At 43.1% G+C, this 26,444-nt stretch overlaps 1 protein-coding gene across 2 annotated transcripts in view; it reads right to left on the bottom strand.

The window, feature by feature from the left end:
• The window catches only part of ATP10B (ATPase phospholipid transporting 10B (putative)), a 479,113-nt gene that overhangs the window by 319,822 nt on the left and 132,847 nt on the right, over window positions 1-26,444 (bottom strand). The window contains exon 2 of one of the 2 annotated variants that reach the window (XM_056516673.1): window positions 19,162-19,198. The exons of the other annotated variant lie outside the window; for it this stretch is intronic. The gene's annotated coding sequence lies outside the window, so the exon portion shown is untranslated. The remainder of the gene's footprint in view (window positions 1-19,161; window positions 19,199-26,444) is intronic. 2 annotated transcript variants of the gene reach the window in all.

Raw genomic sequence — 26,444 nt, 5'->3', positions numbered from 1 at the left:
ATAAAAACATAGCTGGCACTAGGGAGCTATACAGTTCATTGAGAGAACCATGAATGCCAACATGCACTGTGACAAACTGAAGCAAAGCATGATCCCCTCCCTTTGGAGACTGGGGCATAGGGCAGTATTGTAACATGATCAGGGTGATTTCTGGCATTATCTCAGAATAAAGATATCGTGTAATTTTTACCCAAAAATGCACTGCACACAAGCCTTCTTATGTGTCTGTAAGTGGAAAGCGTTTTATACTATAAGAATATGAATCTGACAGCTATTTCACCCACACTAAACCCAATATGTTAGGTTATAGTGCGGGTGAACAGCTGTCAGCTCACCAGTTTGAAGATCAGATGTGTTCAAATGAAGGGACAGCTTGTTTGGAAGCATGAAAAGAAGATGGGTGAAAGTGTATGGTAAAAAAAAAAACGGTTTGTTCTAGCTCCCATGAAAATCTAATCCTTAAAAGGGGTACTCCACCCCTAGACATCTTATCCCCTATCCAAAAACACAAAACCGTGCAGGAATAAAATAATTTATTGGAATTACCAAACCAAGTATCTGAAGACATCAGCCATTTCATGTGGGAATTTGGGACATAAGTAGCAGAGCGGCCTAACTTCCACCTGCCTAACTTCTGTATAATGTGTGGAGGAACCTTGTGTCGTGATGCTGCAGATGCTGCCCCAATGCGAAAAAAGAGTGACCTGAGAATTCCTGATCATTATCTCCCAAAGTGGTGATCAATTTGAGAAACGAACTGTGACGTGGTCAGAGCAAACTTCCCATCGTGTTCACGTCACAAACGTTCTACGTACCTGCATGGAAGCTTAAACCTAACAACAACAGCTGAACTGTGCCCATAGCCATGACTGAGGGCAGGCCTTTAGAGGGCAAAACACTTGACCTGGTAGGTTAAGTAGTAGAATGCATAAACCTCATAAACAACACCACCCCCTAACTTTATTGACCCTGAAAAACCTAATACAAACCCTATGACAATAGAATCAACCAACTAATTATGAACGAAGGCTCTACCTAGTGATGGATAGCTAAAACCACTATACCTACTCTGAATAATAAGCCAGCACTGACTCTAGACCATGCTAGCATACAAGCTAAATATACTGACAAGTGTCATTAAACCAAGAGAAACTGAGAGCTGCCTGTCAGGCCTAAACTACACTGTCCAATCCCTATTTTAGAGGCCAAAAACAAACTGTAGACTACCCGAACTGTAATGACAGCCATACCATGAACTACCCACCAACTGTACTCCAAAGCATTTGCCTGTTGCGGGTAATCTAACCTTGCATCACCATTGTACCTGTAGACAGGCCAGGACTATGCGTAGACAATGTGCCTATCCACCTGAGAGGTCTTACGTGCAATCGACTACACTCAAATAACCCCATCCTGGACACTAACCCAACCTTAAACCGCTGAACTGCCTCAAAACTGAACAAAACTGCCGCCAGGGACAGATTAAGGCTGCCTGGAAGATGGAGCACTTCATTACAATGCCCCCCGCCCCCCCCCGACAGTTCCCCCACATTAGGTGCAGTATAGCTCCCCACATTAGGGGTGCAGTACAGTCCCCCCCCCCCCCCCATTAGGGGAGCAGTACAGTTCCCACCCCCATTAGGGGAGCAGTACAGTTCCCACCCCCATTAGGGGAGCAGTACAGTTCCCACCCCCATTAGGTGCAGTACAGTTCCCCCACATTAGGTGCAGTACAGTTCCCCCACATTAGGTGCAGTACAGTTCCCCCACATTAGATGCAGTACAGTTCCCCCACATTAGATGCACTACAGTTCCCCAACATTAGGTGCAGTACAGTTCCCCCACATTAGGTGCAGTACAGCTCCCCCACATTAGGTGCAGTATGTTCCCCACAGACATACAGCCTTCAGCCATATACAGTGTATGGCTGGAGGCTGTATGCCTGTTTACTACCCCAGTGTTCTGACCACCACTCCTCCGGTCCGTGGTCACGATCTACTGCTATGGCTTATGGGCCATAGCAGTAGGTCACGGGACCAGAGAGGAGCGGTGGTCGGAACACTGAAGATGACATGCCGCTGGTGAGTGGTGACCTACCATGTGCACATCCTCCTCGATGCTCCACTCCACTCTTCTACAGATGCACGCACGGCACATCAGTGACGTCCCTGTGTGCACTACTTCCCGGCGGCCCCTGTGTTTTTAAAGTAAACGCGGGGCCGCAGAGAGGTAACCGGGGCATCCTTGTGTCCTTGCGTCCCAAATGTGACGGGGGCCCCCTGCGGGCCCGGGGCCCAAAGCAGGTGCTCCATGAGCGCCAACGATGATCCGGCCCTGCCTGCCACAATTGACAGATAACTACATATCCATCGTGCCTCTAACCCTGACAGTTCCTTGCCTAACCCTCGAACCTGAAGTTCTATTCGAGAACCACCATGCCTGAACCTTTACCCGGTCTTTTTGTAACCGTTGTGCCTGTAGACATGACAGGTCTTTTTGTAATCATCGTACCTGTAGGTGTGACAGTTCTTTGCGTAACCCTCGTGCCTGTGCTTGTGACAGGTCTGGCATAACCCTCGTTTCATTATTTTTTTTTTTTTACTATGCGTCATGAAACTAAAGCGTGTTAGTGACAATAACTACACAGTGTATCCCACTTCAGGTGTGGCAGGTATGAAGTACTCCGTGAATTTCCCTGCAGCCTAGTCACGTATGATTGGTATACAATCGCCTATGTGTGGTGATGTTGTCGCTCTGAAAATGTGTCAGTGACAACAACTATGCAATGGGTCCCCCTGCAGAAGTGGCAGGTATAATGGGTATACCACCGCCTATGTGTCGTGATGGCAATCTGAAGACTATCAGTAACAACAACTGTGCAGTGCATCCCCCTGCAGAGGTGTCAGGTACGAAGGATAAACCACCACCTATCTGTCATGATGTTGTTGCCCTAAGATGCATCAGTAACAACAACTATGCAATGTATCCCCCTGCAGATGTGGCAGGTACAAAGGATAAACCACTTATGTGTCAAAATGTTGTTGCTCTGAAGACAGTCAGTAACAACAACAGTGCAGTGCATCCCCCTGAAGACGTGGCAGGTACGAAGGGTATACAACAGTCTATGTGACGTGGTATTGTTGCTCTGAAAAACGTGTCAGTGACAACAACTATGCAATGTATCCCCTGCAGACGTGGCAGGTATACTGGGTATATAACTGCCTATGTGTCGTGATGTTTTCACTCTGAAAACGTGTCAGTAGCAACAACTATGCAATGTATCCCTCTGCAGTTGTTGCAGGTATGAGGGGTATACACCACCTATGTGTCGTGATGCTGTTGCTCTGAATATGTGTCAAAAATGAATAACCATGTCGAACGTCCCCCTTCAGAAGTGGCAGGTATGATGGGAAACAACCGTAATACTATGAGCGTATAAACTTTATAATGCCATGCGCAATATAAAGGCCCTGAGTGCCTGAATCCAACGCACAAGCGCATGTGCAGCATAAAACACCACAAGTACACGTAACACATGAATGCTATGAGTGTATAAAGAACGGGAGCATATGAACAGTGCGACTACCCTGATCACAAGTCATGAATGTGAACAGGACAAATGCCAAATGAGTACCCGACCAGTAAATGCTGAGAATGTATGAACAGTATAGATGCTACGAGCGTGTGAACAATATCGTATGATGAAATGAGTGCCGCGAGCGTATGATCTGTATAATTGCGAAGAGCATAAGGGCATTATAAATGCCACAAGCATATGGACAGTGATACTTTTGCTAGCCAAATCCTAAACAGCTTGTTAAAGCCGGTATAAGATACAGAATGCAAATGACTACACTTCTACACACAAAAACACAATAATTTATTAACTATAGTCTCCTAATACAAAAATATAACAGTGTCTGTTTTGCACTCAGACTTTTAATGTATTTCTTTTTTTTTATATTTTTTTTAATCAAAACTGTAAACTATGAAAGATTAACATTTTACAATTAGAACTTACAGCAAACAATTACCCAATATGTAAATATTGTATTATGTTCTACAGTTACATCAGCTTCTGCAAAATATTGGATCCAAAGTTATGTATTTCACAAGGTAGGTCTTAGCTAGTGGAAATCCACTGGTGTACAGTACATTTACTTTTCAACATGGTCCCTTCTTGTCATCTAATAGAGTATGAAGACGTAAGAAAGAATATATACTCAGCTGCCTTGACACCTTACAGCTGTCATTTCAGGTCCTCTCGGTTGGTTTCTTCTGACACCTCGTCCCCACAGGTTGCAGTATTGTCCTTCCTCAGGGAAAATGTGTCATTAGAAACTAGGGAGCAGCTGAGAGGACCAGCAGCATTGGCGGGGCAGCTGTGAAGGATCATGGTAAGTATATATTTATCCTTGGTAAAATGAGGGTGCGTGTGTGCATGTGTATACCCCGATACACCCCCAGGAAAGGCAGAGGGAGAGGGGTCGTTGCTGCCCGCTTCTCTCCCCCTGCCTTTCCTGGGGTCTAGAGCCCTGCTGCTGCCGCCGCTTCTCTCCCGCTGGCTATCTGCGCCGCTGCCCATTATCTCCCCCTGACTATCGATGCCGGCGCCCCATTGCAGGCGCCGATAGCCAGGGGGAGAGAAGCGGCGCCGGCAATGGGGCAGCGGCGCCGATAGCCAGGGGGAGAGAAGGGGCAGCGGCACCGCTGCCCCGTTGCCTCCCCCATCCCCGGTTGTATAATTACCTGTTGCCTAGGTCGGGTCTGCCCTGCTTCAGGCCTCCGGTGTGCGCCCCATGCGTCGTTGCTATGCACTGCACGGCGCGGCGCACCGACGAGTGACGTCACTCATCATTGCGCCGTGTCGTGCAGCGCATAGCAACGACGCAGGGGACGCACACCGGAGGCCAGAAGCCGGACCCGACCCCAGCAACAGGTAATTATACAACCGGGGATGGGGGAAGCAACGGGGCAGCAGTGCCGGCAATGGGTGCCGCTGCCCCTTCTCTCCCCCTGTCTGTCGGTGCCGCTGCCCCATTGCCAGCGCCGCTTCTCTCCCCCTGGCTATCGGCGCAGGCAATGGGGAGCCGGCACCGATAGTCAGGGGGGAGAGAATGGGCAGCGGCACCGATAGCAAGGGGGAGAGAAGGGCCGGCAGCAGGGCTCTAGACCCCAGGACAGGCAGGGGCAGAGAAGCCGGCAGCGCTGGCGGTCTCTGCACCTGCAAAGCCGCTGCAGTTCATTGATTTAAAGCGCCCACTTTAAATCATTGAGCTGCAGCGGCTTATCGGCGTATAACATGCAGGTAGATTTTAGGCAAAAAATTTTTGGCTAAAAAGTGCGTGTTATACGCCGATAAATATGGTTATACACAAACATATACATTAACATATCTCCCTATGACTTCTTGTCCCTTATACAATTTTTATTTATTAAACAATACATTTTTTTAATCCCCTTTAACAATTGCTAAACATAACCTCACCCAATGCATTTATTTATTTTTTATAACTCCTATCTCTACCTGAACCAGGTATTTATTTATGCACCTATATGCCTAAGCATTCTCCTACCAACATAACATTACTACGTCTATCCACAACCACTTTTTTTTTTATATACAAACTTTATGTAACAAACCAAGTGACCAGCATTACACGTGCGCACGCAGCGCCACCTAGCGACAGCAGCCGTGCACTGCAGTCAGACGTGGAGCAGCAAGGGAAAGTTCTTTGGGACCCGCAGCCCCTGACCTCCGGGACCCCAAAGAAGCCGTTGCCCCGGTGTCAGGCCCAAGGCCTGATTATTAAAATCCTATATGTGTATTATAATTATAACTGTGTGATGTATTATCCAAGCTGTGGGTGAGAGGTCATTCAGACTGTGGGCTTGTGTATTGCATTTTATAGGGGGTCTGGCTGTTTGTTTACATCTCCTTTGAAGTCAAAGGCTTTTTTGAAGTCATGCACTCTGGTCCCATCATATAATCAAACAGATAAGGGGCCAGGAAGAGAGAAGACCCACTGGTGGGATCAGAGGGGAGGGGGGGATGGAGTCTCCTTTCCAAAAAGGCAGATCTATAATATTTAACAATGCTAGACTCAGGGTGTTCAAGGCTGTGCCCAAAGCTGACAAGACCATCCTAAGAACAGCTGGACTCTCACTCTCATGGGCTGATATCATCATGCTGTAAGAACTTCATATTTTGTTTTCTGAACTTGTCTTGCTAAACTCTTTTATATATTTTTGTAACTATGTCATTTGTTTCTGTATTTTTATATAGTCAGCACTGTGGTACCTTTTATCAGATTAAATGTTTAATTAATCAGCTCTGGTCTTTGATCTCTAAATATATGAGCTCACCTTTCTGAAGGAGGCTCTGGTAAAACACGTTTATCTAAGGGTTAATGTGGTGACTTGCTGGGACTTGTAGTGGATACCCAGAGGTCTGGCGGCTTTAACCCTGGCACCATCACACTCTCTCTAGCATCTTAGCTGGACCGATAGGGTGTGATCGTGACACCCGGTAAGTTTCAGCAATCGTCTAACAAGCCCCCAATGACACCCCGGTACCAGCACTGTTCTAGTCGGCAGCGCTGCAGACCCCGCCTCCAGCCCACCGTGACATAAAACCGCATGTGAGAACATATGAGAATGAAAGATCGCATTGCCGGATACCTGCACTTACCGACCATAGACCAGATTATGACCCGAAAAATCTCTGCCACCGAACTCCACACACTCTTGAGGGGGAACGTACGAGCTGACTGCAGTGGACAGTAAACTGAAAACGCAGCCAAAAGCAACACACGTACCTGTGACGGGGGCGTGCATTAAATATTCAACACCCCTCCCACAAATACAGCCTGATAGGCTTATCACTTATTTAAAAGGCCAAAAATGAAACAAGTCAGAGTTTCATTTGGCTGCTTTTTATATATATATATATATATATATATATATATATATATATATATATATATGTTGTTTTTTCATACTGTCTTTTAAAAGGATTAAAGATTCAATTTTTATGGGAGCTAGAACATATGTTTTCCATCACTTATAGAGCCATAGTTTTGAAGCTCTTTGTCACTGTGTTCCAGAGCGCATTGGAGGCTGGGAGCCAGCTTGCGCAGCTGCCCCGTCTTATCAATATTCTCCTCAGGCCCGCTCCCATTCAGTTATGTCAGAGCTGGGTGTAGCAAGGAGCAGAGCGCTCATCCCCCCCTGCTCTGACATCATAGAATAAAATGAGCCTGGGCGGAGTGTTGATGAGACAGGGGGCGCTTGCTCTCTGCTTTCAATGCCCTCTGGAATGCAATGGCAAAGAGGTTCTAAGGTAAAACTGTGATCTTCTTTGTTCAGCTTTTCAACAGTGCTATAACCCAATTTATTGGGTTTAAGGGGTATTCCAGGCCAAAACTTTTTTTTATATATCAACTGGCTCCGGAAAGGTAAACAGATTTGTAAATTACAAACATCCAAAAGGAATAGAAAGTGGAGCACTCACCAAACCTTCTTATGCAGGTAGTCTTTATTGCACGGTCTGGAGAAGCGCTTCAGCGCGCAACGGTCCATCACCGAGAGGATACCCCCGCGTCTCTAAGTTACACTCCCCTGTCTGTATCAGATGTGCACCTGAACATTACGTTCAATAAAGACTACATGCATAAGACGGTTTGGTGAGTGCTCCGCTTTCTATTGCTTTTGGATGTTTGCATGAACTATCTTTGTAGCGTGGTAGCACCATATGTACCTCCAGCAGTTGCAAGGGGAGTAGTTAAGGGTCCCATAGATTTCCCTGTCCTAAGGATACAGCAAGTGGTGCGGAGCTATCCTGTTATAGTTATACAGATTTGTAAATTACTTCTATTAAAAAATCTTAATCCTTCCAATAGTTATTTGCTTCTGAAGTTGAGATGTTGTTTTCTGTCTAACTGCTCTCTGATGACATGTCCCGGGAGCTGTGCAGTTCCTATGGGGATATTCTCCCATCATGCACAGCTCCCGGGACGTGACATCATCATTGAGCAGTTAGACAGAAAACTTCAGAAGCTAATAACTATTGGAAGGATTGAGATTTTTTAATGGAAGTAATTTACAAATCTGTTTAACTTTCCGGAGCCAGTTGATATATAAAAAAAAGGTTTTGCCTGGAATACCCCTTTAAGTGTGGGTGAAACAGTTGTCAGATTTTCCTTAAGGGGGTTAAAAACAAGAAGAAAAAAAAATGATTTCTAGTCGAAAAGACATCCCACGGCTAACAGAATACTCCAGTTATTCTTTATGTACAGTAGAAAAAGTGAACCTTCAAGGAGGAAAAAATAAGTTCAGCTAGCTCTGCATTTTCAAGTCAAATCCTATGCCGTTTCCTTGGTAACACTCATCATCTGTATCAGCTAAGTTAAGAGAACAGCGGCAAATCGGGGAAAAGGGATCATTTGTGGTATTTTAACATTAATCGTGTATAAATGTTATTGCACAAAATAATACATTTTTTAATTTACCTATAAACGAATTCATCAGAAATATTAAAGGTGTACACAGGGATGGATCCCCGATCCCTTGGTGGTAATGCCCACAGAAGCTGAACTAAACAACAACAACAACATAAAAGCAATTTATTTCTGGACATATTCATTTAGGGAGAAGGATTGCAAAACGTGTGTCTTGTAAATAAGAGTGATGGAACATATTGAGGCTTCATTACACCAGTCGTTTATATCCTCAGCAAACTGCAGGTGCTGTTCAAGCATCTGGTAATGTCGATCTTTGGGGAATAGTAACTGCAGGGTCATATTGACTCCAGAGCCAACAAGAACACCGCAGGGAGGTATAAATATATGGGCTTATCATAAACAGTCATGTAAATAATCATGGCACAATTATAGTTGTAGAGACCAGAGTTATCAGGGTTGTCCACAGAAGGTGGTTTCGATTCAGTGTTTATGTGCTTGTAAAAGTCGTATATCTGCAGTGCTCAGAAATGTTGAGAGGGTTATGAGTGGGTAATAAATGCTACGCAGGTGGATATGTCATAAATCATAATAGGATATATAGGTCAGAAGTGAATGTATTTATAGAGTGAATAAACACACACACTGCTTGTGAGAGAGAAAGAAGATTTACCCAGGAGTATCTTCTTATTACTTCCTCTGAAAGCATCAGGGAATATATATATATATGAAATAATCTATATAAGCCCCGGCTATAAACTAGTGCAGATCAAAGTATTGCCCCACAGCAACCAGTCCGATAGTTTACAATTATTCTGCATTCATTTTTTATAGCAGCCAATAATGCTGGTAATTTAGAAATCATTTTATTTATATAGCGCTTACATATTCCACAGTGTTGTACAGAGATTGCCAACACACATTATTAGAGCTCACAATAAAAAAATAAAAATAAAAAAATAAAAAAATAAACTATGCTTGGTTTTCTTCCCACACTCATAATTAACCAGAGAACCTGAAGAAAACTTATGGAAATGCAAGGAGGACATACAAACTCCAAGATTACATTAGCCTTGGACACATTTGAAAAGCATTTTCTTAAATTGTTGCTTTGTACCAATTATGATGCAAAATACACCTTTTCTATAGAAATAAATAGAAAAATAAATAAAAAGTTGTTAGTTTAGAGACCCTACCAGTATGCCACATACATAGTGCATCAGGCTTCCAGCATCTTCTGCCCCTTATAAAGTTAGTATGAGCAAACAATCCTTATATGATGATCATAAACAGCACCATTTTCCTTTATAAAGATATGGGAGAGGTTGAGAGGTACAGTGTAGATTGAAGTGCACCTTAAAATGCAGTGCCAGCATCATCACACACCAATGCAACCTTGTGGACCACGTTGACTTATAATAGGGTCCATTAAGTTTCAAGCTGTGGCCATCATTTTTATCCCAACAAATCTGAAGGAACCATCAACAAAGGCTCCAAACAAAGCATCTGACTGCAGTGTGAGCAAAGCCTTATTTTGCTAACCTCAATAACGGATTGTATTTTTGGGGGACTTCTTTATGTATCCCTTAATGATAAGGAGTACTCCAGGATATAAAAAAACATATTCCCTATCCTAAGGATAGGGTATACGTTTCAGATTGAGGAGGGTCCGAAAACTGGGACACCCCCCCCAATCTCCCATATACCCCGTCTCTTCGTCCAAATGGTGTGTCAACTACCCAAGAACGGCAGCCAACATACCCCCTCTCAATGCAACTTTATAGAGCTACCTTGAGGGGGCGTGTTGGCCGCTGCTTCGCGCTTCAGGAGGAGAGCCGGGGCCCATATGGGAGTATGCGCAGTGACACCAAGTTTTATATACCAGAGATCTCCTTTAAAAGGGGATAATCACCGAGCTAGACAATCTTTATTCCCTCATAAGATTTCCTGTCATGGCAGCCAGTGAAAAAGAGTTCAAGGATGGCACTTATTGAGGTAGCTTTGAGGCCCATGAGAGGTTTGAAGACATTACCTTTCATATATTTGTCATCCATAAGTTGGTGTGGTTCAACTAGGGCCTAAGGTTTTAAAGGGGTACTCCTGCTCTTAGATATCTTATATAAAGATGCCTGACCACGGGGGTCCCGCCGCTGGGGACCCCCGCAATCTTGCATTCGGCACCCACCTCTTTGAGCTGCCAGCTCACAAACTGCCAGGTGCCGACCACGGGGCCAGAGTATCGTGACGTCACGACTCTGCCCCCGTGTGATTGAATTCAACCATTGAATTCAACAGGACTCTGCTGCTGCGGAAATTCCGTGCGGACATTTCATGCGGAAGTCCACAAAAGAATTTCTGCCTTGTTAACACGGCCTTAGATATACTCTTAGAACAAAATAATATTAATCCATATGTAGAAATATAAAATCCCATTCGTATATCCCTACCTTCTTGATGGATGTGTCTTTTTTTTTTTTTTGAACTGTACTAACTAGGTACCTATATAATGTTTCCCTCAAGTCTGTGTAGCATATAGATACAATGCATTGTAATGTACTTAAACTTTGTGTCAACATTTCTGTTCACATGCAGCATTTATATTTCTTAACAGCAGGATCCAGAGGACCTAATAAGGAAAATAAAACAAATGGTGTAGTGTCTCCTTTTTTCCATGCAACCTTCTTTAACCAGATCCTCCCTTCCTTCTATAAAAATGGCCTTCAACGCAACTGACAGTACCATGATAGATCTGCACAGGCCGCACTGCCCATTTGGGTTATCTGACTGGTTAGCAGAATCAAACTTATAGCTGATAAAGTGGTCAGATAAGTCAGCTGGGAGCCTTAGTGATAGGTTATTGATGTTCACCGGTGATAAGGTATTAGCATCTGGGCCCCATCAGTGGTATTACTAGAGACTATAAAAATTTACTGCATGGACAAACTATTTGGGCACACCCCTCAATTATCGAATTTAGGTGTTTTATCAGGTGTATAAAATTAAGCACCCATCAATACAATCTGCCTTTACAGACATTTGTGAAACAATGGATCATTTTCTAGAGCCCAGTGAATTCCAGTGTGATATTGTACTAGGACACAATCTTTGAAAAAAGTCAGTTTGTGATATTTCTACCCTTCTAGATTCTAAACTGTTGCGGTTTTTAATTTGCTGTTTTTTTTTCAACAGATTTTTAACACATTGCTTGTGATCCCCACCCCGAGGCAGACGCCATCCGATTGTGATGCATTCTGAGGTTGCGCCTGCACGGGAAGGGGAGGTTCTGTTTAAGAGCAACTTCGCGCAAAATAATTGTAGCACACTGGTATCCGAGCCACGTCTGACAAGAGGTCATCTGCAATCTGCACCTGTGAGCACCAATAAAGTTTGAGAAAGTGACTTTGCTAAGTGCCATTCAACATTTCTATGTATTGTATGGACTGCTACTGAAACGGTTATTTCAATGAAGAGAGCACCACTAGTCCCACTCAGGAGTAACCCTGTGGTTTGGGAGCCCCTAAGGGAGATCGAGCAGTGGATAGGTTATTCCAGCCAGCTGCTCCTTATCTGTGTTGTCAAAAAAGTTAGGCCATGTTCACATGTCTGGAATTTCTGCACAGAATTCCGCATTGGAATTCTGCCAGAGCTTCTGCAGCAGCAGTCTCTGGTTGTATTCAATGGGATTCTGCTGCGCTGTGCATACTGCAAAATTTCCACACCAGATGTTTCTGGTGCAGAAATTCCGATTTCCGTGTCCACAAAAAAATTGAACCTGTCCATTCTTTCTGTGGAATCCGCATGGCATGCATTGCAGTCTATGAGACGGCGCATTCTGGTGTGGTCAGTGGAATGTCTGTATAGAGATTTGTCATACAGACATTTCGGACGTGTGAACACAGCCTTAGAGGTTTTTACCTTCCATTTAAAAGTATAAAATCACAGCCTGAAAATTCACCCAAAATGGCAAACAATTTCATAAATCGCTGAAAAATTTTACCAATGTGCCCACTTTTCAGAAAATTAACTGAAAATGGTGAACAGGGTAAAAACACAGGGAAACTTTGGCACATGTTTGGCGCATGATGTTTATATAGTGAAATACCTTTCCCTCCTAAATTTACACAATGAATTACATGTTCCATAAAGTTAAAAACAAAAGTTAATGTGGCCATAAAGTTACTGTACAGAGCAAGGTCTCCAAATACTGAAGTGAATTGTGCATAAAAGTTGCCAACGCTCTGCTGACTCAATAACTGCAACATCCCACACCTCAGCTGGGATTAAAACAGCATAAAAACTGTGTGCCAGAAGGTTCATGGCATAGGTTTCCATGGCAGAGCAGCTTAAAAGGAAATCTGTCACCAGCGTCACCTGCATTAACTGGTCGGTGCAGGTGACATTGATGACAATGGTACTCTCTTTGTCCTGGTCCGTGGTGGGGATCTCCTGTAATCTTCTCCTGGTATTTTTGCTTCGGGCACCGGCTTGGGGCACGGGCGGACCTCAATGATGTAACCGCTGCTGTTCCCAGAAGAGAGCAGCAGTGGTGACATCACTAAGCTCCGCCCATGCCCCAAGCCGCTGCTGCTTTCTGCAGCATCTCGGGCAGCAGCGGTTAGGTCATTAAGCTACGCCCTTGCCCCAAGCCGGTGCCTGGAGAGAAGATACCAGAAAAGATTACAGGAGATACCACCGCAGACCAGGACAAGGTGAGTACCATTGTCATCAATGTCACGTGTGCTACCTGTCGGAAGTCCAGGTGACACTTTTGAGAGATTTCCTTTAAATCACCAAGCAAAAGGCCAAGTGTTGGATGTAGTAGTGTGAATCACTGTGCCACTGAACTCTGGAGCAGTGGAAACCTGTCCTATAGCGTGACAGATCTGATGGATACGTTTTTGTGAATGCCAGGAAAACGTTACCTTCCTGACTGTATTGTGCCAACTGTGACTTTTCGCAAAGGAGGTATAATGCTATGAGGTTGTATTTTGCAAGCGATGGCCTAGGCTCCTGAGCTCCAGTGAAGGGAAATTATGCTGCTTCATGGACAACTGTATACTTAAATTTTTTGAGAACAAAACCAGATTTACAAAGACCAATATAACCAATAATACCACAAAGCAAAGGGATATAAAGTGATATAATATTACCATATCATAACCCACATATTACCACTAAATCATAACTGGAAAATACCACCGTTAATGTTAGTGTGATGATTCAATAATTAAGTTATTCCCTGGCTTTTACTGCAATCCTGGTGCTGGACAGTTTCTTCTGTGGGATATAAGTGATTATAGTGCAGTTACATACAGTGATTAACAAGGTGAGCCTTACCTGTTTGGAGTCACTTTTTTTTTTTTTTTTAGACCAGAATACTATGACAACTTTTTAAAGCAATGACTAGCCCCAATGAAATTTGCTGCACAAACACCTTAGGCTTAGAGCAAATGGCTCTTTGTTCTATCACAGCTTTCACCTGCATGCACGTCCTAATGACACACACACAGAGCTGAAATCGGTACTTACTTCCTCAGGGGACCTTGGGCAAGTGCTCTGGATTTTCTGATGCTAGCAATCACCAGCAGGTGCAATTCTCCACCCAGGGCCAGGTTGTGACAGTGTAAGTGGCTGTCTACCTGTCATCCCAACCCCGGGTTGCAGAATGCACTATAAGTTGACTTCAAGTAGAGAAATATCATGGTTTTTTTTTTATACTAAATGTAACATTTTACTGCAGTGGAGCTTGACTGCTTAATATTGGGATGAGAAAAAAAAAGATGAAAGTAAAGTCTTATACTCAAGCTTTGTCTCACTGCTGTAAAATTAGTTTTTAGAAACAGAAAGCTCAGGGGCACAAAGCAGAAGTAATTTATATGGCACCTTAAAATTGTGAACAAAGAGGTATAACCCATAGACTTACTCCCAGATATCAAAGCAGTGAGTGCCATTTATTCAGAAACCATGCACATAAATCAGACCAGCTAAACATCTCTCCTCTTCTGCAAACTGTCCTCAGGAAAAGGAAGCCTGCGCACAGTTTGCTGGGAATTAGCCGGTGAATGCTCATGAAAGCCAATATGTTATCAGCACATAAGGCATGTTAACATGCATGAACCACAAGCGCATGTAAAATTGCTACCCAGCAGGCAATTGACTTTCCCAGAAGAGATGGCTGTGTACATCACTTATCAGAATTATAATAAAATAGAAATGCTCTCCTGCTGCTGAAGTGCTGCTTCAGTTCTTCCAGCACGTTGCATTATGTTAAAGTTGAGATAAGATTAGAAAGTCACGTTTTCACAAGAGAGGCTGTAAAGTAGAAAACAAACACTATACAATATTTAAGGATGGAACCTAATGAAGAATGCATTGTGATTCTGTTAAAAAATAAATCTACAGTGGAGACTACCCACTCGAGGCCAGGTCCAAACACATAATATGAAACAATATTCATGTTAGATACATTTCCTTAATGTGGTTATTGGTAATTAAAAAAATAACTAAGTAAAAAATTAATTATTCCCAGGAGCACAAGGGAGTGTGTGTGCGGGCGTGTGTGGGATGGGGGCTCTGGCGAGGTGGGAGGGTATGCATAAATTTCTCCTTTTTTATGTTATCAAATTTGTATATCTGTGAATGATAAAAGGGAAACAAAAGATATTAAAATTTATATATATATATATATATATATATATATATATATATATATATATATATATATATATATACGGCATCCTGTGGTAACCCCAGCTGCTGGGACTCCCACTGATCAAAAGAATAAGGGTATCTTTTCCCTCTCAACAAGAATGGAGCAGTGGTTGAGCATGCACACAGCCTTTCCTCCATTAACTCACTATAGGACTGGCCTACGCACGGAATGGAAGGAATCAGACAGTTATTCTTACCGAAAATTTCTATTTAGTGGTTTCTTGGTTATATCTGTTTCTAGTAAAGCTTTGTCACATACACACGGCAAACAGGCAACCAGTAGATAAGAACATTTGGCAGCTCCCAGAGTTTCCCTGTCCCCCATCCAGACACAGGTGGCATGTTTATTACAGACACCAATCTATGCCTGGACCATTCCACGGCAGAAGCAGAAGAAAATCTGGTGTCATGCTGCCCATTATCTGTTGTTGACATCTAGCCACCATCACCTCTGTTCGCAACTAAGTCATGAACAAAAAGAGTTATTTGCTATGAGCTGGAACCGTATTGTCTTTAACTATGAATCAAGGTCATGTTTGGCATCAGACAGTGGTCTAGTTTGAGTATGGAGCCCTTTATTACTGTCTTTGCTATGAAGCGACACACAACCCTAATCTGGTGTGATGATCTTGGGAGATCTCTCCAATGCGCGTCACTAAATGCCGGTCATCCCTGGAGTCTAGTGGCCCCAAAAAGCAACCTACCCATGAGGCTGATGCCAACTGCCCCATAACCAAGGAAAAGTTCATTTCTGGTTACAATATGGCAATCGGAAAAAACAACCAGGCCCCCTTTAACTTGTTTATTGAGTCAGCCATCACAACATCATGTGGCAGAGAGTTCCATAGTTTCACTGCTCTTACAGTAAAGAATCCTCATCTGTGGTTACGGTGAAAACTTTTTTCCTCAAGACAAAGGATGCCCCCTTGTCATGGTTACAGTCCTAGGTATAAAAAGATCACTAGAAAAATCTGTACTGTCCATTTATATATTTGTGCATGGTGATCAAATTGCCCCTAAGACGTCTTTTCTCCAAACTAAATAACCTCAAACTTGATAATCTGTCTTGGTACTCGAAACCACCTGTGCAGTTCAGCCATGTCCTTCTCATGTACAGATTCCCATTCCCATTTGTGGTCTGACTAGGGATTTATACAGTGGTTGCCACAATGATTTATGCCTTTGTCACATGCCTCTATAGACATCCCATGACTATTAGCCTTGGCAGCCACTGCCTGGCACTGATCGCTAAAGTAAAGTTTACTGTCCACCAGTGCCCCCAAGTCCTTACATTTATCCACAAAAAATTTATTGGCCATGCCTGTGCCCAAGACTCCAGCTTCCCCAGATCCCTCTGTAATACCCTGCTCAAAAAAATAAAGGGAACATTTAAACAACACAATGTAACTCTAAGTCAATCACACTTCTGTGACATCCCACTGTACAGTCAGGAAGCAACACTGATTGACAATCAATTTCACATGCTGTTGTGCAAATGGAACAGGTGGAAATTATAGGCAATTAGCAAAACACCCCCAATAAAGGAGTGGTTCTGCAGGTGGTGACCACAGACCACTTCTCAGTTCCTATGCTTCCTGGCTGATGTTTTGGTCACTTTTAAATGTTGGAAGTGCTTTCACTTTAGTGGTAGCATGAGACGGAGTCTACAACCCACACAAGTGGCTCAGGTGCAGCTCATCCAGGATGGCACATCAATGCGAGCTGTGGCAAGAAGGTTTGCTGTGTCTGTCAGCGTAGTGTCCAGAGCATAGAGGTGCAACCAGGAGACAGGCCAGTACATCAGGAGACGTGGAGGAGGCCGTAGGAGGGCCACAACTCAACAGCAGGACCGCTACCTCTACATTAGTGCAAGGTAGAGCAAGAGGAGCACTGCCAGAGCCCTGCAAAATGACCTCCAGCAGGCCACAAATGTGCATGTGTCCACTCAAATGGTCAGAAACAGACTCCATGAGGGTGGTATGAGGGCCCGACGTCCGCAGGTGGAGGTTGTGCTTACAGCGCAACACCGTCCAAGACGTTTGGCATTTGCAAAAGAACACTAAGATTGGCAAATTCGCCACTGTGCTGTGCTCTTCACAGATGAAAGCAGGTTCACACTGAGCACATGACAGTGTGGAGACACCGTGGAGAACGTTCTTCTGCTTACAACATCCTCCAGCATGACTAAGGTTTGGCGGTGGGTCAGTGATGGTGTGGGGTGGCATTTCAATGGGGGGGGGGGGCGCACAGCCCCCCATGTACTTGCCAAGACAATGCTAGACCTCATGTGTCTGGAGTGTGTCAGCAGTTCCTGCAAGAGGAAAGAATTTATGCTATGGACTGGCCAGCCCGTTGCCCAGACCTGAATCCGAATGAGCAGATCATGCCTCATTCCATCCACCAACGCCACATTGCCCCACAGATTGTCCAGGAGTTGGCTGATGCTCCTCATCATCAGGAGAATGTCCAGGCATTGTAGGGAGGTCATACGGGCACGTGGTGGCCCCACACTACTGAGCCTCATTTTGACTTGTTTTAAGGACATTACATAAAGTTGGATCAGTCTGTAGTGTGGTTTTCCAATTTTATTTTGAGTGTGACTCCATATCCAGACCTCCAAGGGTTGATAAATTTAGATTAGATTTCCATTGATAATTTCTGTGTGATTTTGTTGTCATCACATTCAACTATGTAAAGATGAAAGTATTTCATACGATTAGTTCATTCATTCAGATCTAGGATGTGTTATGTTAGTGTTTCCTTTATTTTTTTGAGCAGTGTATTATGTTGTTATCCTCCTCCCTGGTGATCACGTTACCCAGTTTAGGATAATCTACAAATATAGAAATTATACTCTGTAATCCCTCTTCAAGGTAATTAAGTTCTCTAATAAATATCCAAGATCTCCTTTGTCCCAGAAAGAACACATTCTGTGATATTTATGTATGTGATATTTAAAGGGGTACTCCGGTGAAATTTTTTTTTTTTAAATCAACTGGTGCCAGAAAGTTAAACAGATTTGTAAATGATTTCTATTAAAAAATCTTAATCCTTCCTGTACTTATTAGTTACTGAATACCACAGAGCTGTCTGCTGACATCATGAGCACAGTGCTCTCTGCTGACATCTCTGTCTATTTTAGGAGCTGTCCAGAACAGCATATGTTTGCTATGGGGATTTCCTTTTACTGTGGACAGTTCCTAAAATGGACAGAGATGTCAGCAGAGAGCACTGTGCTCATTATGTCAGCAGACAGCTCTGTGTTTCAAACTGAAAATAATTTCCACTGTAGTATTCAGCAGCTAATAAGTACAGGAAGGATTAAGATTTTTTTAATAGAAGTAATTTACAATTCTGTTTAACTTTCTGGCATCAGTTGATTTAAAAAAAAAAAAGTTTTTCACTGGAGTGCTCCTTTAAGTAAATTTATGCAAGACCAGTCCTCAGAATAGTTAGAACATCAGTGGAAACACCAGTTGACAAAAAGAAGCTGCCACTAAACTCTGTAGAGAACCATTGTCTACATTGGATTTACAAATTCTTATTGGGCATAACTAAATAAGGATTTTGGCCATATTGACATTATATTTTGTTGTGTCCACAATCAGTATATGTATTAAAACCTAAACATAGCCATAGGTTTCAATAGACAAAAGAAATCTAGGTTTAGTCTACTTTACCCCTTATATATTTGATATGTGAAACAGAAGAGCTATGACTTGTACGCTTTTCTATCTCTCAGTCTTTTGTTGAAGTCTATGGCTATGCTAGTATTTTCAACCAGTGGGTCTTTAGCTGTTGCAAATCTACAACACCCAGCATGCCCTGGGCTGAAAACACTGGGCCTTGCTATGACATATTTGTATCCATCAGTCTTTTGTTGAAGACTGTGGCTGTGCTATGGTATATTTGTTCAACAGCATTCCAATGTGTATTCATAGCGGGGATCATACCTGATGCAAATGGGGATCAAGACTTCATATTAACATACCTTATGCCAGTGGTGAGAGGTCATGTGACGCTTCTTGCTGAAAAATCCAAGAAAAAATAAATAAATTTAGTTTCTCATATAATATTTTACAATAACCATACTGTGTTTTGTTTCTGCATTCTCTCCATAGGAAGAATGTTGCTGCCAGAGTTGGCATAGGAAGCTGAGACAAATCTATTTCTCTGCCCCTTTTGACCAAATTACTTCCACCTTTATAGGGAGCAATTTGACCTACACACAGCGATCAGCTCCAATCTCCAAAGGAACCTGTGCAATTTTCCTACAGCACCACCACAGGAGGAAAAAAACATTACCCATGTAAAGGGGTATTCTGTTACTGCCTGGCAAGCCCGAATAGCAAATTTGAAACCAAGCAGCAATGGTGGAGGACCGCACTGGACTAATCCAATATGCACATGGTCGTTCAGATGGCTGGTCTGGATATACCAATAGAGAATAGCGGTCTGGATATACCAATAGAGAATAGCGGGGGCCACGGCACAAAACTGAAAGCTCTGGATCCTATGCAAAAGAGCTAAAATATATTGGTTCCCAAGAAGGCCATTTCGGCTTAGTCCTAGCCTTTATCAAATTCATTTGAAACCAGTTTACATCCAATTTAATATACAGTATAAATGCCACATGAACCTACTATGTTGTAAAGCATTTGTATGTGTTGTATTATTTTGCATCACCACATTGGGGTTTATCTTCAAATATTTTACTGTATATCAGAGGTAAGACCACAATATATTAGTGAAAATGGGATAAGACACTTAAGTACTTTATCTTGACACTTGAGGGAGGAGTATCTATTTCCATCATACCTGGGCACATTGTAAGGTAATACTAAGGCGCTGCAGTATAGTAACAGACCAATTAATTAGAAAAGTCATTATATTGACTTGTTCAGGCTACTAATCACAAACGTACAGGTCTACTTCACATAGATCTTCACAAGTCAGTTTTTACAATAGAATAACATTGATTTTCTTCTACCATATATCACCCAGTAACTGATGATCATTATGAACTTGTTCTATGACAATTACACTATGTATATATACGCAAATATTAAAGGGGTATTCCAGGAATTATTATTTTTTTTTTTTATATCAACTGGCTCTAGAAAGTTAAACAGATTTGTAAATGACCTCTATTAAAAATCTTAATCCTTCCAATAATTATCAGCTGCTGAAGTTCAGTTGTTCTTTTCTGTCTGGCAACAGTGCTCTCTGCTGACATCTCTGCTTGTCACGGAAACTGCAAAGAGAAGAAGAGATTTGCTTCTACTCTGGACAGTTCCTGAGACAGGTGTCATCAGAGAGCACTTAGACAGAAAAGAAGAACTCAACTTCAGCAGCTCATAAGCACTGAAAGGATTAATATTTTTTAATAGAAAAAATTTACAAATCTGTTTAACTTTCTGGAGCCAGTTGATATATATATAAAAAAAAGTTTTTTCCTGGATAACCCCTTTAATCTCATGGTGCTGATGTATGATGTTTAGAAATGCTTTAAGAATTATAAGAACAATTGTTTTTCAGGCAGAAATGTATACTATGTGTGACACAGTAACAGCATTGGCACTCATGAATTGCTATATATCACCAAGATACCTGTTTTATGTGGACACTAGGTTTGAGGAAGAACATATCCCATCCAGGGAAAGCTGCGTTTGTTATGAGAAATCCAGAAAACAATTGAAATTCCTGGCTAGACTTAGCTTACTAGGGAATTTGTTAAAGGGATATTCCAGGCAAAAACTTTTTTTTATATATCAACTGGCTCCGGAAAGTCAAACAGATTTGTAAATTACTTCTATTAAAAAATCTTAATCTTTTTAATAGTTATTAGCTTCTGAAGTTTTCTGTCTAACTGCTCAATGATGATGTCACGTCCCGGGAGCTATGCATGATGGGAGAATATCCCCATAGGAACTGCACAGTTCCCGGGACGTGAGTCATCAGAGAGCAGATAGACAGAAAAAAACAACTCAACTTCAGAAGCTAATAACTATTGCAAGGATTAAGATTTCTTAATCAAAGTAATTTACAAATCTGTTTAACTTTCCGGAGCCAGTTGATATATATATATATATATATATAAAAAAAAAAAGTTTTGGCCTGGAATTCCCCTTTAACTCTGTCATCAGACCTGGATTTTTACGGAATGAAAGGAAGGTTTGGTAATGAGGCCTTTCATCCCCTTCCTTAGCCAGTCCAGGTTTTGAGTTTGGCCCCAGATCAGCACACATGATGAGGTTGATTAAACATAGAACGTGTAAGCAGATAAGAACCCATCAAGTCTGCCCAATATTCTTATTATGAATAATACCTGGCCCAATTTGATATGAAGGATAGCCTTATACCTATCTCTCTCTATTATATGAAAGATAGCTAGTTTTGTGTTGACAGGGGGATATACTTGTCAAATCGTGATGCCAAGTCACCGTTAACCTACACGGTCCGAGGTAGAGACATATTCTTCTGGGCCAGGCGCAGGGCAATAAACACACTGATGCCAGGTTATGGATAACTCAGTCTTTTTTAATGAGGCAGGAGCAGATGGTACAATACTCACAGTACAGAGCAGAGTAAAAGGGATGCAGTGTAACCCGTGGGAGCCACGTGACCTTGCTGGGACTTATGGAGCTTTCCCCCCACTTGAATTGACTTGCTATTAGATATGACAGACTTGAGACTTGGAGACATCCCACGATGACTAGGTATGATGGCCTTAGGACTCCTGTTCAATGGCAGTTGTCAGTAAGTCAGGCAATTGTTTCAACTGCTCTGTCCTTCTGTTCCTGCAGGAGAGGTGTCTGGCAGTGGTTTGCCCCCTTTATTAAAAATACTTGCATGCTCAACCAAGCCAACAGAGCATGCATATGGAGAAATCTACAAATCAACCAAGCCCCACCACCTTCCAGATATTCGACCACACAAGATCAGATTCCACTGTAGAGAATGCACTTCTCATTTCTGCCCGTATAGTCAGCCTGCAGGATCACTGTAACCCGCCATGTACAATGCCGATGTTGAGGAGAGTCGGCGGGACACAACATCATTTCTGATCCTTTCTATTTGTTTTAGCTTCTTTGTGTGCATAAAAAATACTTGGATTTTTACCAACATCTGGTGAAAGTTCCATGTCAAAAGGACTTTTCTAAACATATTTTATGAGAAAAATGGTGACGTATTCAATACTTATTTCACCTGCTGTATATCACTGGTGGTTACTGAGCAAACAAAAATCTAAACAAAAAAGACCACAGTGACTGTCAGGATCCGGGTACTGTGAGGATACTGGTGGTGGAACCTCAGTGTCAGTGGGGTGATGACGTGGGCCGTACCAGGGGAATGGAGTCTAAGGGGTTACTGGTTTTCACCAGAGCCCGCCGCAAAGCGGGATGGACTTGCTGCGACAGGTAACTCCCAGGTCGTTCCACCCGATAGTGACTCAACCCCGACTGACGGCTGAGATAGGCGCGGTACAAGGGATTAGGCAAGAGCAAGGACGGAAGTAGCAGAAGGTCAGGGCAGGCAGCAAGGATCGTAGTCAGGGGCAACGGCAGGAGGTCTGGAACACTGGCTTGGGACATACAAGGAACGCTTTCACTGGCACAATGGCAACAAGATCCGGCAATACAGGGAAGGTTAAGTGAGGTAATATAGACCAAGGCACAGGCGAAGTTACTAATTTGGACGAGGCGCCAATCAGCGGCGCACTGGCCCTTTAAATTGCAGAGAGCCGGCGCGCCTGCGCCCTAGGGAGCGGGGCCGCGCGCGCCGGGACTGAACAAACGAGGAACAGGTCGGGTAAGCAGGCTGGGATGCGAACCGCGAGCGGGCGCGTCGCGCATCGCATCCCCGCCAGAGACACTAGCGCAGCGCTCCCGGTCAGCGGGTCTGACCGGGACGCTGCGAGCAGGTGAACGCTGCGAGCGCTCCGGGGAGGAGTGGGGACCCGGAGCGCTCGGCGTAACAGTGACTGAGTAATAAAGTCTGTGGTCTTATCTAAATATTTATTTGTCAATCACACAAATATCAAATTATGTAAGAAACTAAGGGGACACATTTCTAGCAAGCTCTATTGCCAACTTTAAATGCAAGTAGCATCATCAACACCAAGAATTCTTCACCTAAGCATTTATTGATTTGGGCTATCAATGGAGATAGTAGAATTGATTTGCCAGGTTTAAGATTTTCTGAAAATTGCTTAAAAATCAATAGACTTCCTTTATGGAGGTTTTGATATTTTTTTATTTACCTTTATATTAGATTAGATAAAAAAAATATGGGGGTGTCTGGTTAGAAAAAAGCTGCACAACATCAGGGCACATGATGGCACTGAACCAGTTAATGTGTCTTGCGCTCTTTTTAAAATAAAATAAAAAATCCACAATATTTTCTAATGCAATTTAAGTAGAGATGTATTGTGCCTTCATCTTATTGATGCTGAAAAATATGAAATTTTCTCTCTTGACATCAATAAAATGTCAAAGATGTAATAATGTATCCACAAAACAATTTATCAAACGTCAAACTAAATGACCTTTTCTGTCTCCTGCACATACGGATTTTGGTAATAACTTATTTGTTTTGGTCTTTACTATAGCTAATAACAGATCTATTAAAAATATACATAAAAACAACAAAAAATTATGAAAGAAACCATCTACATGTGGCATATAAATAATATTTTTAAAATGTATTATGAAAAACACTATGGGGTGATTTATTTACACTGGCATTTCAAATGCCAATTGTAAACTGAAAAATGTTAGAGAAATGTAGCAGAATTTGTAAGAGGTGCATGACAAATTTGGTGCTTCGTGGACATCATTTGGTGCATTTATGGAAAATAAAATCTATTCCTGCCAAGAGAAGGCATAGGTTTGCTTTAAAATTAGAAACAAAATTATCTCCTTAATATTACAAAATATATCCGTATTTTTCGCCCTATAGGACGCACCGGCTTATAAGACGCACCCAATTTTAAAGGTGCAAAATCTAGAAAAAAAAGATTCTGAACCCAACAGTGATCTTCAACCTGCGGACCTCCAGATGTTGCAAAACAAACTCCCAGCATGCCCGGACAGCAGTTGGCTGTCCGGGCTTGCTGGGAGTTGTAGTTTGGCAACATGTGGAGGTACGCAGGTTGAAGACCACTGGTATAGGAGGTATTACTCATGTGTCCCCGCCACTCCGGACCCGTCACCGCTGCCCTGGATGTCGCTCCATCGCTGCCACCGCGTCCCCGATGCTCCGGCACGTCTTCTTCCCCGGGATCCACGCTCTCCGTTGCTGTCATCACGTCGCTACGCTTGCCGCTCCTATTGGATGGGACGGCGTGCGCGACGACGTGATGACGTCGAAGGAGAGCGCCGGCCATGCAGGGGATCCTAGAACAGACACCAAGGAGGCAGGTAAGGTCCCTCCCGGTTTCCTGTAAGCTGTTCGGGATGCCGCGATTTCACCGCACGGTCCCGAACAGCCCGACTGAACAGCCGGGTTAGTGTCACTTTCCCTTCAGATGCGGCGGTCAGCTTTGATCGCCGCGTCTGAAGGGTTAATACAGGGCATCACCGCGATCGGTGATGTCCTGTATTAACCGCGGGTCCCGGCCATTGATGGCCGCAGGGACCGCCGCGATAGGGGTGTATTCGCTGTATAAGACGCACCAACTTTTCCCCCCCAGTTTTGGGGAAGAAAAAGTGCGTCTTATACGGCAAAAATACGGTATCCCAAAGTATCTGGTAGTCTCATGTACTGACTAAGCCCAGCTAATTTTCTTCAGACCTCTTAAGAGTTAAAGGGGCGCTCGGGTGAAAAACAAATGTTTTCAAATCAATTGGTGCAAGAAAGTTAAAACAGATTTGTAAATTACTTGTATTGAAACAACTTATTAGCTGCTGTATACTATAGAGGAAGTTGTATACTTCTTTTCAGTCTAAACACAGTGCTCTCTGCTGACACCTCTGTCCATGTCAGGAACTAAACAGAGCTGGAGAGGTTTGCTATGGGGATTTCTTCTGCTCTGGACAGTTCCTGACATGGACAGAGGTGGCAGCAGAGAGTAGTCTGGTCAGACTGGAAAGAACTACACAACTTTCTCTGTAGTATGCAGCAGCTGATAAGTACTGAAAGAGATTTTTAAATAGAAGTCATTTACAAACCTGTTTACAAACCTTTTTTTTTGCCACAGGAGTACCCCTTTAAGAGGAGAGCAAAGGCACCACACATGGGCATCTTGCAAAGGTTCTAAACCCACATATGAGGCATGGTCCCTGGCATGTCTTTTTTAAGTTAGAATATTGTTCAAAATTATAGTCATGTACTAATGCTCCTAATTCAGTGATTAGACAGTGCCAACTAATAGTGTACAATTCTGCAATACTCCATATATTACTGAAAACACAGTACATAAATAATACTGAACTGGACCTAAAATCAAGTTCACTACTCATAACAAGGCTGAAAACTCCATATTATATATCATTTTTAACCTGTAGTGACACTGACTGCCACCGGTCTCCTTCAACCATCATTGGTAACCACAGGCTGTGACTAAACAATACAGATAAGTACCAACTTGGCACCAGTCTCTAACCTTTTTTTTTTCATATTTCATTTAACGTCTAGCACAGGACACAAGATATTACATAGGAATTTATAAAAACCATGGACTTGAGGTATAACTCTGGAGAGGTAAGTTGTTTCTAGGCCCTTTTGCAAAATTTGTAACAGAACCCTCCACATCCATGTACCATTTAGAATACCAGTGTTTGTGCACATGGTAGTTGGGCCCGCTCAATCACCAGGGCCAGGATGCTATTGCTACCTCTGCATACTCTATAGTTACACCACTGGATTAAAGGGGTACTCCACCCTTAGACACATTATCCCCTATGGAAAGGATAGGGCACAAGAGGTCTGATTGCGGGGGACCCCTGCAATCTCCCTGCGGCACCTGGCATTAGTTTAGAGCGTCAGGTGCAGCGCTGGAGGTTCGTGACGACACGGCTGCACCCTGCATTGCCAGTCATCCAGCAAAGTTTGCTCCGTGCATTGGATGTCTGGGGTGCCGCAGCCAAGATTGCGGGGGTCCCGAGATCCTTTGGATAGGGGATAAGATGTCAAGGGGCGGAGTACCCCTTTAAAGGGGTACTCCGCACCCCTAGACATCTTATCCCCCATCCAAAGGATAGGGGATAAGATGTCAGTTCGTCGGGGTCCCGCTGCTGGGGACGCCCGGGATCTCGGCAGCAGCACCCACCT

Source organism: Hyla sarda, chromosome 4, assembly GCF_029499605.1.
Source record: "Hyla sarda isolate aHylSar1 chromosome 4, aHylSar1.hap1, whole genome shotgun sequence".
Lineage (NCBI taxonomy): Eukaryota > Metazoa > Chordata > Amphibia > Anura > Hylidae > Hyla > Hyla sarda.
This window is presented reverse-complemented; position numbering and strand designations above follow the sequence as displayed.